Here is a 13,742-nt window from a genome sequence, read left to right on the forward strand (position 1 = left end):
TCTCCAGCAATGAGGCTTCTACCACCTCCCTGGGCAACCTGTTCCAGTGCCTCACCACCCTCATTGCAAAAAAAGACACTTCCTTAGATATTGTCTCAATCTATCCCCTCTTAGTTTAAAACCACTATGCTTTGTCTTGTGGCAACAGGCCCTACTAAAAAGTCTGTCCCCATCTTTCTTGTAGGCCCACTTTAAGTACTGAAAGGGTACAAGAAGGTCTCCCTGGCACCTTCTCTTCTCCAAGCTGAAAACCTCCAACTCTCTCAGCCTGTCCTCACAGAAAAAGGGTCCCAGCTCTCTGATAATTTTTGTGGTCTCCTCTATCCCTACCCCATGTCTTTACTGTACTGAAGACTCCAGAGCTCGAGATGTAACTCCAGGTGAGGTCTCATCAGAGCGGAGAATCCCCTCCTCAGCCCACTGCTTCTTTTAGTGTCTGTGATGTCCATCAGTATAGCTCCCACATGCTTTGTAATTTTCAAGATCTCTAGTGCTGGCTCTTGGACCAGGGGCTGAGCAGGAAGAACACAAGTCATGGGGGAGAAGATCCATGATGCTGTGGAGCATTGCCTGGATGAGGAAGGCAAGCTTATGTTCTGGTATGGAAAAGTGTCTTTCGTGAGGTAATGCAGCCCTTACAGCAAGGTACATCACAGTGGCACTGAGACCTCAGGTGAACAAATGATTTCTCATTTTCAGAATTCTGAATTAAGTTCATTTGCTTGTTTTTAAACTATGAAGAACGATTAAGTTGATGTATGATCATTTTTGGAAGCAACTGCTGTTACACTGTCCATGTTATTTGCACATGTCTGAGACTCTGGTGAGTAAAGAAAAGCTCTACCAGGATTACCAAAAAACATTTTTCTTCCAGTATGAAAACAATTTTGGCTTAAGCTAGAGTCTCCAGAGAGAGCTCTGAAGCCTTCCTATAGCCTGTATTGGCATAAACCGGTGCAGCACCTGGGTAAAATGACTCTTGGTTCACCAATATGGTTAGGTGGTCATAGTCTGCTTTGTTTCCATGATGCAGAGACTTGCATGCATTCTAGTAAGAGGCCTGCTCCACCAAGATTGGTTACAAACAGAGGGTACAGGGTTACATGTAAGGCATGGATAGGTCAATACACCATAACAATCTGAGGGTCAGCCTCTGGGGCTGGCTAAACTCTGCCCACCTGCAGCTGGCACTCCACCCCTTGCAGCTGCATGTGGGGGGAAGCACCTAGCACCTGGTATCTAACTCCCAGGATGGATTCAAGGACACTCCCAGCACGGGTTGCTCATGTTTATGATTTTGTGTCCTCTGCTAGCAAGAAATTCTCCAACAAGCCTGGAACACATTTACCTCCTCACATGTACCTCAGCATGGAGCAGAGCAGCTTAGAGATCTTGTCTTGTCCCCACCTCCATTCTAAGAGTCCCCTCCATGATGAGATATTGCCTAGGACCAACATCCACAGCTGCACTCAAAATTGAAACCTCCATCAGCTAGCACAGGAGTAGCAGGGGCCAGTCAGGCTCATGACCAGAAGTAGGCTATCCCAGCAGCTCTGAAGGGCAGGACAGCTTAATCCACCTACTCATGCACATTTTGAACAATTTGCAGGTTAAAAAAAAATCAGTGTAGACATCCAAAACACCTTTTTTTCCCCCTGCTACACAGACTAGGACTATAGTCTGTCCTCTTGCTGGTATGAAAGTGTAATTAAAAGTCATGTTAAAGTTGGGAGATCAAGAGAGTTTGTGATAGATAACAAGCTAGGAACTGTCAAAACTGTCAGGCCATTAAGAAAGGAAATAATTCACACCCCAGTAATTGCTTTTATGTGCATTTTCCTATAAAATCCAGGAGCCATGAGTCATGGGGCCTTACAAAAGAGCCTTGTTTATCAGCCTTGAAGACCGCACCTTGCACTTTTACTTTCAGGGAGCGTTTGCCACAGGTATTGTCCTCTGAAGACACACAGTAAGTGAATGCAGTGCTAGGTGCCACTGTGGTGTCCTTTCTCATTCCCTTCCCATCCCTGGAGCTGAGGATGGTTGCAGGCACTGCTGTGCCACGCTCTCCCCAGGCATCTCGCTGCTGGCAGCAGCAGGCTTGGTCCTGGCCTGGGGCACAGTAAGAAATCTGGCTTTGCAAAAGCGTGTGTGGTGATTCTTACCCTCCCACCCAATCCTCTGATTTCTTTGGTCTTTTTAAGCTGAAGGAATCTTACAACTCAGTCGACAATCATACAGCTAAAACTTCTGGAGCAGTAGCAGGCTTCCTCCGAAATGCTATTTGCGTCCAGGTTTCCTCGTAGCAGCCTGTTGGTGTGCCTGGGGAAGACTGTGATGTCTGCCACTAAGCACTGAGGGACACGAAGCTGTTTAAGCTGTTTAAGCCGAGGGCGCTGACTGAAGTTGCTCTCAGGGGACGGTTTGGAAGGCTTCGCAAGGCTCCGCTCACTCCTACAGCGTTCAGCCACTAGATGCCCCTGCACACCGTGCAGTCTGCCGGGCACCGCCGCCAGGCTTCGGGCAGGCAGCGCGGATAAGACTGAGGCCCAGCTCAAGTACGAGATGTGTTTAACCAGCGTCATCCTGTTATAACAAGGAGTATGCAATGTGTGTGCCAAGAGCCTTCAGAACCAACCCAAAATCCTAACAGCCTTTGACCTCCCACTTCGTGGTTGTACAAGCGGTCACATCTCCTTTTCTGCCCTCGGTTTGCACAGTGTGATGGAGCCAACAAGTGCTGCAAAAGGCTCCAGATACCATTTACTGAATGGACTGAGCTATGTATCATGTCCTCATTTACTGAATGGACTGAGCTATGTATCGTGTCCTCATGCCTAGCACCCAAGTTTCCTCCTCTGCTTCGTTCATTGGTACCCTTCTTTTCCCTCTCTGGTACCCACCTGGGTGCCTTCTCCCGCAGGGCTGTGAACCCCACATGTTGGCTCTGCTCAAGGGTCTTCAGCTTGCAGCTTCCATCGCATCACCCGAGACAGCTGCTGCCCTGCAGCCAAGTGAAAATACATTTACTTGTGGGAACAAACACCCATGCAAGTGTCAGGGTAAACTGTGCATGGGCTTGTCTGATGTCTCTCCTGGTGCTTGCTGTGTCTGGGCAATACACATTCTCAACAACTACCCATCCATTGCTTGTGAGGCAGACAGGGTACAAGCTGGATTTTGGGGTTTGGTAGGTCTGGAAAGAATATCTGAGTGCCGAGAAGGGAACTATCTGACTAGTCAAGTGCAAAGGCGTGGTGCCTCAGCCATAGCCTGTGGCTTCTCAGCACTTGTACCTGGCATGGAGCAGGGCTCCTTGGCCCCCCTAAACCTCCATTTTCCACAAGAAAAGCTGTTTGCCCTTTTCTGAGCAACACCCCAAAAGTCACATCTTCCAACCTCCAAACACACTCCCTGTCAGGATTTTTAAACTTTTCCTGCTAGCAGCAGAAGTTGGGGTGCTGCAAGCCAGGGAGCATGACCAGGTCTCTCCTACACAGAAGCATGATGGGGGCTGCTGTGGCCCCACATGATATAAGGACCTTGCGGCCATGGCCCTGCCAGCACCTCCTGTGTGGTGTGGGCCCCTGCCACCTGCTTTGGCTCACTGCCCTCCCTCCAAAGCAGACTCTCGTAAATATTTGCCAAAGGAAGATCCTCACTGATAAGACAGCCAGGAGGCTTCTCGGGGTGACCACGGAGGGAGGATTAGGGCTGTCTGGGTAAGGGAGGCTGTTTCCATGGGGAGCAGGAATTTGGCTCCACTGGTGGCCATCCCACTGCACTGAGCTTGAGGGATCCTGGTGAAATGGAAACATGCATTCCCCTCCGTGATTCATCCCATCCATGGCACGAAGGTTTAGTAAGGCTTCTGAGAAGAGCAGAAGTACAGACCCTTGGGATACCACATCCAAATGGAGTTCTTCATGCTAAGTCAGCACTTTTAGGGCAAGGACAGCATTTGCCCATGTGCTTGCACAGCGTCTTGCACAACACATTCCCAGGAGGATGGTTTGCAAGGTGCACTCGGGAAGGACATTTCCCTTCCCCACTACCTTGCACAAAGGAGGGACAAGGAAAACACCTCTGGGAGAAGAAAACGTTACTGACGTTCCTTCCCCCATCCTTTCCCTTCAGTTTGTTCCTTCTCTTTTAAATACAGAAAGATCTCCCCCCGCGGTAGAAACGCGAATTGTCCCTGGGGCCGGTGTTGATGGCTACAGGGAACAATGAAGCCTTGAGGCTCGTGGTGAATGCAGGGGAGGGGACAGGGTGCTGAGCTTCAGGGTGGCTATAATCCCCCTTTAATTGCTGTATAAACACAACCAGCGATTTCCATGGATTGACATGGCTGAATACATTGTTTTCTGACTCCAAGAGGAACTTTTTTGACTGGAAAAAGCTCATTTTTTTTTCTCAGGTGGGACTAATCTACCTCCAGTTCTCAGTACTGCAGCAGAAGTGCAGTCATTTACAAAACACAGTTACTACCAGAAAACCACTACCATGGACATAAGTAAATTAAAAAACAACACAAAAAAGTTTAAAAAAGCCTATTCCATCCCAGAAATAAATCCATTTATATTGTAGAATCAAAGAATCGCTTGGTTGGAAAAGACCTTAGGAATGTCAAGTCCAACCACAACCTAGCATCTTCCTGTACACGTGTTAGACCATGGCTCTAAGTTTCTCACCCAAATGCCTTTTAAACACCTTCAGAGATGTTGACTCTACCACCTCCCTGGGCAGCTTTTCAGTGAAAATGTTTTTGTTAATATCCAATCTAAACCTTCCCTGGAGCAATTTCAGGACACTTCCTCTTGCCACATGGGAGAAGAGGACGGTCCTCACCTCACTGCAACCTCCTTTCAGGTAGTTGTGTAAAGCAATAAGATCTCCTCTCAGCCTCTCCTTCTCCAGGCTGAACAACTCCATCTACCTTAGCCACTCCTCATCGGATTTGTGTTCAAGACCCCTCATGAGTCTCTTTGTCCTTTCTTGACATGTTCTAGCACCTCAACGTCCTTCTTGTAAGGAGGGGCAAGAAGTTGCATCAACATTATCCCACTTTTCCCCTATCAATAAATGAGAGCAGCACAAGCTAGGTATTTCAAGCAGTTGACCATGTTGACAGCTGTATACAAGGAAAACTGCAAGCTGAAATCACCGAGCAACGCTCACTGGGGCTGTAAATCACTCCAGCACTGAAGTCGATGGAGTTAGATTGATTTCAGCCAGCTACTCATCAGACTTGGTAATTCTGCAAATAAACTTTACAGGTATCAAAATACTGTCCTGAATTTCAGAGTGCTGGACAAACATTATGAAACTCAAGAGAATTTGTCTATGAAACATCTTGAAGGTTTTTGACAACGTGTGGTTGGGTTGTTAAAATCCCACATAAGCCAACTACAGTCAGAACTTTTCTCTCATTATAGGCGTAGACCAGACTGAAAATTGGAGGAAAAGGCATTTTCCTCTAGGAAGTCCTGGAACACAGTTTTGGTTTTGTCAGATTTTTCCACAGAAGAAAAATACTTTTCAGTAAAATATCATGACTCAAAAATGTGTCACTGTGTTTCAGGTTTTGTCCCTTAAGGATTATCCCCTTCCCCCACCCCGTGTTTTCTTTCACAGACTAGGTTTTTTCACTGAAATTCATAAAACCTTGAAAGCTAAAGACTTTCCTAGCTTAGCACACATGCTCTCTTTGTCTACACACATCCTGGGAGCTGAAGGTTGCAACAAAACTCAGCCCTGAAAGGGAAAGGGAAGCAGAAGGTACTGAAAAACCACAATTCCCATGAGACTTGCTAATGCCATTTTGCACAAAAATACATTGGTTTTCAGCCAGAACAGCTTGGTTGTCAGCAGTAGGATATATAAATACTGAGATTTGGGGTGGAAAGCAGACGTGCACATCAAAAAGGTCATTTTTTAGTAAAAAATCCCCAACCTTGCACGAAAGGAGGGAGCTGCACCAGAAATTCAACAAGCTCTGTTTCTAAGGGAGTCCTGTGAAATCTCAGCCCCACTTTGCTATCACCACACTGGGGTCAGGACTTCTCCTTTAGCATGCTAAATGTGCACAGCATTGACCAAAACTGGCACTGACCTTCACATGCACAAACTGCTTCTCCAGGTTATGCTCTGCATGTGGAGTGACCGAGACATTCCATCAACACCATCTCATGACAATAGCTACAACTATAACCAGTACCTTTTCTTGGGCTAAGCTCATTGGTCCAAACCAAGGCCTCAGGGTCACCAAACTGGGCCCCAAAATTCAGGTCACATTTCCACTGGTAGGTATAAAATTCTACTGGTACTTATGGATACGATAAATGCAACTCATTGCAGGCTTGTGCCTAAGCAGGACACATGCAGTCTGAAGACACTGTGCTTGAGCAAATCACCTGCCAAAGCTATCCCTCAACTCTGGCTTTCAAACTTGCTGCGATGCAGTCATCCGGCACGCGGAGTGGCCAGGTCCATGCACTTCTGCCTGTAAATGCCCTTGTAGGTGCAATACAGCCCTTCAGTTTGCTGGCATATGATATCTGCCCACACACCTTGTACAAGTACCTTTTCTTTCCTGCAAGAAAAGGTCTTTATTCAAGTGGATTCAGTTGAACTTTTCACATTAACTCTCAACTTGAAAATTTGTATGAAAATGGAGACAAATTAGAAGACAGTCCAAGCCTGTGAGGTTTTTGTGTACATTGATCCCCAGCTATCTCTGGTGCTGTGGTGACCTGTACAGGGCATCCAGTGCTGTTGGACAGCCTTAATTATCCACTCCTACAAAACTTTGCTCTCAAAATTAGTAAGATTTTCTGACTAGTTGGTAGTCCAGGCTGAGCAAGTACTATAACAGCTCAGGGTTTTTCACAAGAAGAACGTTATTCTGGTTACAAAATGCAGGCATTATAGGAAATTGCCTAGAAAAGCTAAGTAAATCATTTGTCAGGTTTACACAGGTAAATATTGAAAGGACCTGAAGCCCACAAAATGGCAAAGAAAGAAACCCCAACCCAACCAAAAGCCTAGTTGCAAAAACTCTCCATGTAACCTTGTGCCCAGAACCTCTCTAAGGCAAGACTAAAACTGTGTCTTCACTAAGGCTGTGCGAGACCAGTACGAGCACATAAGGTAAGGTATGAGGTGTTCCCTTTCCATTTGAGTTATTCCACTTAGAATTCTCCAAATGAAGTTGAGGGCACACCTATGAGCATGAGTCACTAGGAGGAACAACCACTGCGTGTATGACCAAGATGAGCTGATTCAGAATTTGGCCCTTGGACTCCACAGCAGTACTTGGTTTCTGAGTAGTCAGGCAGATGGACACGACACACCAGGGGAGGGATGTTAATTACTGAGAGGGAGGGATAAGTTTTTCCGACAGTCAAGGACATGATTGGTATTTTCTGAATAGACAGATTTTGGTTGTCTTGCAGAAAGTTTGAAAGAGAAGTCATCCTACTTGCAACGGCTGGAGCACATCTCCTATGAAGACAGCCTGAGAGAGTTGTGGTTGTTCAGCCTGGAGAAGGGAAGGCTCTGGGCAGACCTTATAGAAGCCTTCCAGTACCTGAAGGGAGCTACAAGAAAGCTGAGGAAGGACTGTTTGCAATGGCATGTAGCATTAGGATAAGGTGCAAAGGTTTCAAACTAGAGAAGGGCAAACTTAGATTGGACAATAGAAATAAGTTCTTTACTTTGAGGGTGGTGGAACACTGGAACAGCTTGCCCAGGGAGGTGACAGAGGCCCCATCCCTGGTAACACTCAAGGTCAGGCAATGATCTCTCTGACGATGACCCTGCTTACTGCATGGGAATTCCACTAGATGACCTTTAGTAGTCTCTTCCAACACAGTGCATTATATGACTCTGTGATTCTACTTATCCTGTTGTACCAAAGTTTCACTGAAACACTGCTTTGAAAGGTTTAAGGAGACTGCTGGGGGAAAAAAAAACAACCCTCTGTGAATTCCTATCTGTGTGTGTGCATTTTGCATACGCACAAAATCCATCCAAAATTCTCAATAACTTTTGATATGCAAGTAAGTGCCTGCTGGAGAGGCACACCTTCACCTTGCCATGCCTTGGCAGAGTGCTCTGGGGACAACCTTTGCCATATAGGCCACAAACCTACTAAAGTTGTGGTGTAAAATATGCTACGCTCAAAACTGGAGCAAAATATATTTGCTGTCATCTCTGCATTGCATGGCAAATTGTTACATGTGAATAGTCTTAAACCACCATGTGTCATTAAACCATAACCATTGCACCATCAGATCATAAATTTGGAGGGGTAAAGTCCTCTGTCTGAATTTCTTGAAACACTGAACATGTAGGTACAGCTTCCAAGTGTTGGAGAATTCTTGTTAGCAGGGGACACAGAAATGATAAACATGAGCAACTGTGCTGAGAAACGTCCTTGGGATGCTGCTACCCAGGAAATCAAACTGTAAACAACTGAGCACCCCATACACAGCTGCAGTGGGCAGAGTTAGATAGCCAAGGGGGCTGGAGTAGGTGGTCTGGAGGGCTGACCCATAGAATGTTATGGTATGCTGACCTACTGATGCCTTACAAGTAACCCTGTACCCTCTGACTGTAACCAATCTTGGTGGAGCACGCCTCTTGCTAGAATGCATATAAGTCACTGTGTCATGGAAATAAAGCAGATTATGACCATCTAACCATATTGGTGAACCGAGAGTCATTTTACCCAAGGTGGTCCACTGGTTTACACCGACATCCAAGCACCGTGGTGGTGTAAAGCACAGCATCAATCCCCATTGTCCAGCAAAAACATGACAGAAGCCACATTTGTGCTCCAAGGAGCTCTGAGCGGGCAGAGAGGATCTGTGTAACGGGTAGCAGAATGTCTTTTGCTGACATCCAGGAGATAGGCTGCTTTGAAGCAGAGGATACCCACTTCTCCCAAGGAACCAGATGTATAATCAGAGTCATAGAATGACTTGAGTTAGAAGGGACCTAAAGGACACCTAGCTGCACCCTCCTGCCCTGGGCAGGGACACCTCCCACTAGACCAAGTTGGTGAAAGCTTCATCAAGCCTGATCTTAAACATTTCCAGGGATGAGGCATCCACAACTTCTCTGGGCAACGAATTCCAGTGTCTCACCACACTCACCACAAAGAAATTGTTCTGTGAAAAGTAAAGAACCATTATTATAAAACGAGAGAAAAGTGCTGCTGTGGCCTGCCTACTGCTATGGTTCATACCTATGGTGCTTGTAGGGCTGCAGTTGCACCCTGGCAGTTACATGACTGTACAAATATGACACTTTCAAAACAGAAATTCGTTACAGAGCGAGCCTCCTCTTCAAATTAACAGCCTTCACTATATGCTGGACCTGCAGGCACTGCAAACCAGAACTGTGTAACATCCCACTCTTCCACCACCAGCAGCTCATGCCCAGATCTCCTACCTCACCACTTAGTACATCACATGATGGGATTTGGACTGCCTGCACCTTCCACAGCTCTAGAGGGCTGCTCTGGTGGGCTTGTTTGCATCCCTTTTCTTTGGAGATGAGGCTTTCAGGAATAAGCTGGAGACTACACTGATACAGGGTTCCTCTGCACATTTCCATTCATAAGCCACTAAGCTGGTAATTTTATAAGCCATAATTAACGTTTTCTGACACCTAATCCGCTCATGTGTCTGTTTTAATTTTCCCCATCGAATGTGCAGCGGCAGACGACAGCAAAACAATACCCTCCTTACTCGCTGCTCGCCAGCCTCGGGAGGACAGCTGCTCTGGAGAGCTGTGACTGCACATTTCTCAGCTTGGGGAAGTGAAGCACAGCAGTGCTGGGGAAAGAGACAAAAGCGAGCCCAGAGCTTGAGCAGGGCTTTCTCCTCCTGTTCTCCTGCATGTGCACTGCAAGCAGTGAAGTTTCCATTCTAAGCTCAGTAACTGGAGAGCACTGCCCCACTGAGACATGATGGACATAAGCAAGAAGCAAAGGGAGCATTTCTGGACTCCTCATGGCCCAGGAATGCAGGCAGTGTCTCGTTTTGCAGGAACTCAGGAAACACCTTTCCAGCAGGTTCTTTCTTCACCCCTGCTCTTTTTTTTTTGTCAAACAACCCCAGATTTGCAAAATGTGCTTTGCTGAACTTCGTGGTGTTTGTGCACCACAGACTTCTCTCCTCAGTGTTCCTGCAGCCTTGTTCAGCCCACAGATGTACCTCTGTGTTCTGTGTCCCCTCTCCATCCCAGCAGCCTGGGCACATCCTTAACTGCAGAGGCATTGCCCCAGACATTGACAGCACATGTTTCAGCCTTGGGATGGTTCAGGACTCTGCAAGGTAAATACAGGTGACAGTGTAATTGATGTGGTTTTTCTCCCAGCAAGTCAAGAGTTTTGTTTGTCTGGGTTTGAGTGTCAGATCGTTGCAACTCATTTCATCGGTGCATTATCAAATTCCTTTCTTTCAGGTAAGAGGGTGCAACCAAATCAGGGCTAAGAGGATTAATGGAGATGCGTGGCACCTGAGTCTGAATTGAGTTCAGGTGAGAGCAAACAAAAATATATCATCTAATGACCAGATATCCACAAAGGGCTGACTATTTCCAGAAAGCAGCCAATCCCCAGTGCCAGATGCCATCAGCAGTCCATATGAATCATCCCTGCAGTGAAGCTGAAGAACAAAATGTTAGTTTGCCATGTTCTCACTTGATAAGGCACAACCTTACAAATCTAGGGAAAGGCAGGAAAGGTTCAAGAATTTTTAACACAAGGATTGTGAGCTGGGGCTTGCCTTATAGATCACATCTCTCTTAGAGCACCAAATGGAAAGGACAGTCTGAGTAGACAGGAACAGGGTTCATCAGTCTTGTCTACAATTTGTTGTGTAACCTAGGCAGTTGACTTATTTCAGCTTCTTTCTCTAAAAATAGAGGCAATGGTTAACATCTAACAAATTTCTCTACCTAGAGAGTGGTGAGACATTGGAATGAGCTGCCCAGGGAGGTGGTAGTCATCATCCCTGGAGATGTTGAAGAAACATGTGGATGTGGCATTCCAGGATATAAGTGGTCATGGTAGTTGGGTTATGGTTGGACCCAATGACCTTAAAGACCTTTTCCAATCTTAATGATTCCACAATTCTATAATATTGACCACAGGGAGTCTCTGGTGATGTGACTGTACAGAATACAGGAAGGAAGGTGCTAAATAAATAGATGAAGGATTCAGCCCAAACACAGAGTTATGGAAAACACTGAGAGAGGTCACTGATGAGGCAGAAACTGTCAACTGATCTAAGGCAGTGGCGACTGTCTCACTGGCTGCTAGGCAAACAATTTGATCCATGATTATGCAGCCATATATGGAACTAGGAAAAGGAAAAATGGCTGGGATTTTAAGAAAGTAAGACCCTTGTATCCATGAAGCACTGCCTTTGAAAATAAGCTGACAGGCTGGGCAGAGCCACTTGAGTTGGCATTTACATTTAGTGTGATCAGAAATGCAGAGGGCTGTGGATGAGGAAGGAGATGTTAATTTACTCTGAGACTAGCAGGGACCCACCCATGAAGTATCAGGTTGGTTTTCTGAAGGGATTAAGAAGTCCTCACCCTTTTGGGAATTCTCTGTACTGTTTTTGTTGCTGTCATCCAACAAAGGTGCGGTGCTGGAGAGGTCACAGCAGAGATGAGCAATGTGTTGAACGCTCTGCTTCACCCAGAATGGAGCAACAAGCAGTAACCAGACATGGTGAATCAGAAGAGGGGGAAAGTAACAGGGAAGACTGGGAACTCGTATTGGAGTCTCCTGTGTTAGAGTTCAGAACGTTACTGTCTTTTATACTGATGATTGATGTCCATGTCTCCTGAATTCATTGTCTGTATTCATTTTCAGTTGAATAAGGCACTGAAGAAAGAAAATCAGCACTTCTTCAAAGAAATAATTTGCCCTATGGACTTGCATGGCTTGGACTTTTCCATCCTTCCCATAGATTTGGTGCAGCTCTTCCCCATCTGGGGAAGTCATGGCCACAGAGATCTGCTTTCCCCTTTGACAGCAATGTAAAGATGTAGACAAACCAAATAAACCCAGGAAACTGGTGTTGTCTGCAGTCAAGTTCCTGCTCACAGTGTCTGAAGAGGAAATGCAGTGCTGACAGGGCCACTCTCCTTGGTAATGCCAGATATGGGCAATGGCCACATCTTGTGGCATATAAGGTTCAGATTGAACATTAAGGAAAGAAAAAAGCCCACTCTAGCAGGGAAGCATACACCAGGGACAGATGACCCAGAAAGGTGGCAACATCTCCATCCATAAGAGTGATCAAGCTTGGCTTGATCCAATCTGGTGTTTGAGTGACACTCGCTCCAGATGGGAGGTTGAATTCCTGAGGTTGATACCCACCATCACTTCTATGAGATCTTGGGGTAAGGAATAAAGCAGAAGTGCCTTAGACTAAACTTTCCTATTCTGAAACATCTTGTTATTTTTGTAAGTCATAGAATGGGTACTTTCCCTCAAATGAGGACAATGCCAGACACCAGTGGGTAAGCACAGCATGCTCTGGCACTTCTCTTACCCCTGTCTTGTCTCACATTAGGAAGCAAAGGGAACCAGCTCTTCTCCAGTCCTTCACAGTGTGCAAAAGGTCCTTTGAATGGTGGCTTGTGTCATCTGAGAAACTGCTGGAAGAGACTCAGGTCTAGCTATGCAATTAATTAATTTCTGCTGCTGATGCATCAGAAATTTTGGTGTTTTGATTCCCAGATGTTAACTTTTTTTTTTTTTTTTTTAACCATCTGCAGAGAGCCTTTTTTATGTGGCACTCACTGACAGAGGTCTCACCAGTGGAACAACTGGTTTAGAAGCACAAGACGACAACGCAATCACCTCCTTGCTGCTCCCATGTTGATAATCAATGCAGCACCCCACCGTACCTTCTAAAGATGCTCTTATATTGATGCCACCAAAAAAGCCACACTTAAAGCCTTTACGTGACAGGAAAAGAATGGTTTTCAGTATGAGACAACCAATACATGCAGCAGCTAGTGACTGGGCACATGCTTGGCTGCTAGCAGCTCCGTGGATGCCACTGGAAATGACTGTGGGATTTTTCTAAGGGCACATCAAATTGATTTGGATCTGTTAAAACCTAACGCCTTGAGCTCCATCTGTGTTTCGAGTGTCCCTGCTGGAGGAGCAGAGGGAAGAACAAACACAAGCAGAGAACAGGATTTTCCTTGCCTTATCCCCAGCAAGTATGTTTGTTTAAACAAGATGGGTGGAACTGAAGCCATGCATGGGTGAAACTAAATGGAGTCAATCTCTGTGCCTGAATACTTCATACCAGCACATTTGCTCAAGTGCATTTCCTTGCAACGCAAAAGCCAATGGAATCCTCACAGCTCACCCAAGTCAACACCTTCTTTTCTCTGAAAAATGTTGGTTACCACCCAGGCCTTTAAATTTAGCCTTTCCACCCCTGCTTTTAGTTCACTTCTGCCTGCCTCCAGTATTCCAGGCTGTGGGTTTACCTTCCTCATATCACATGTCACCTCCTAAAACAGACAGTATGGGGTGGGGATCTCTACTCCATGCTAGTGCTAGCAGGTAACTCCCCAGCCCCAGCCTGATTTCTCAGCCCTTTCTCAATGCTCTCCCCATAAAGAGGCCAAACAGGTCTGTAGCTCATCCTCTTCCAATCCATTATTCCACTACTTTCACAAATTCAGTCTAG

This window comes from Pogoniulus pusillus, chromosome 2 (genome assembly GCF_015220805.1).
Source record: "Pogoniulus pusillus isolate bPogPus1 chromosome 2, bPogPus1.pri, whole genome shotgun sequence".
Lineage (NCBI taxonomy): Eukaryota > Metazoa > Chordata > Aves > Piciformes > Lybiidae > Pogoniulus > Pogoniulus pusillus.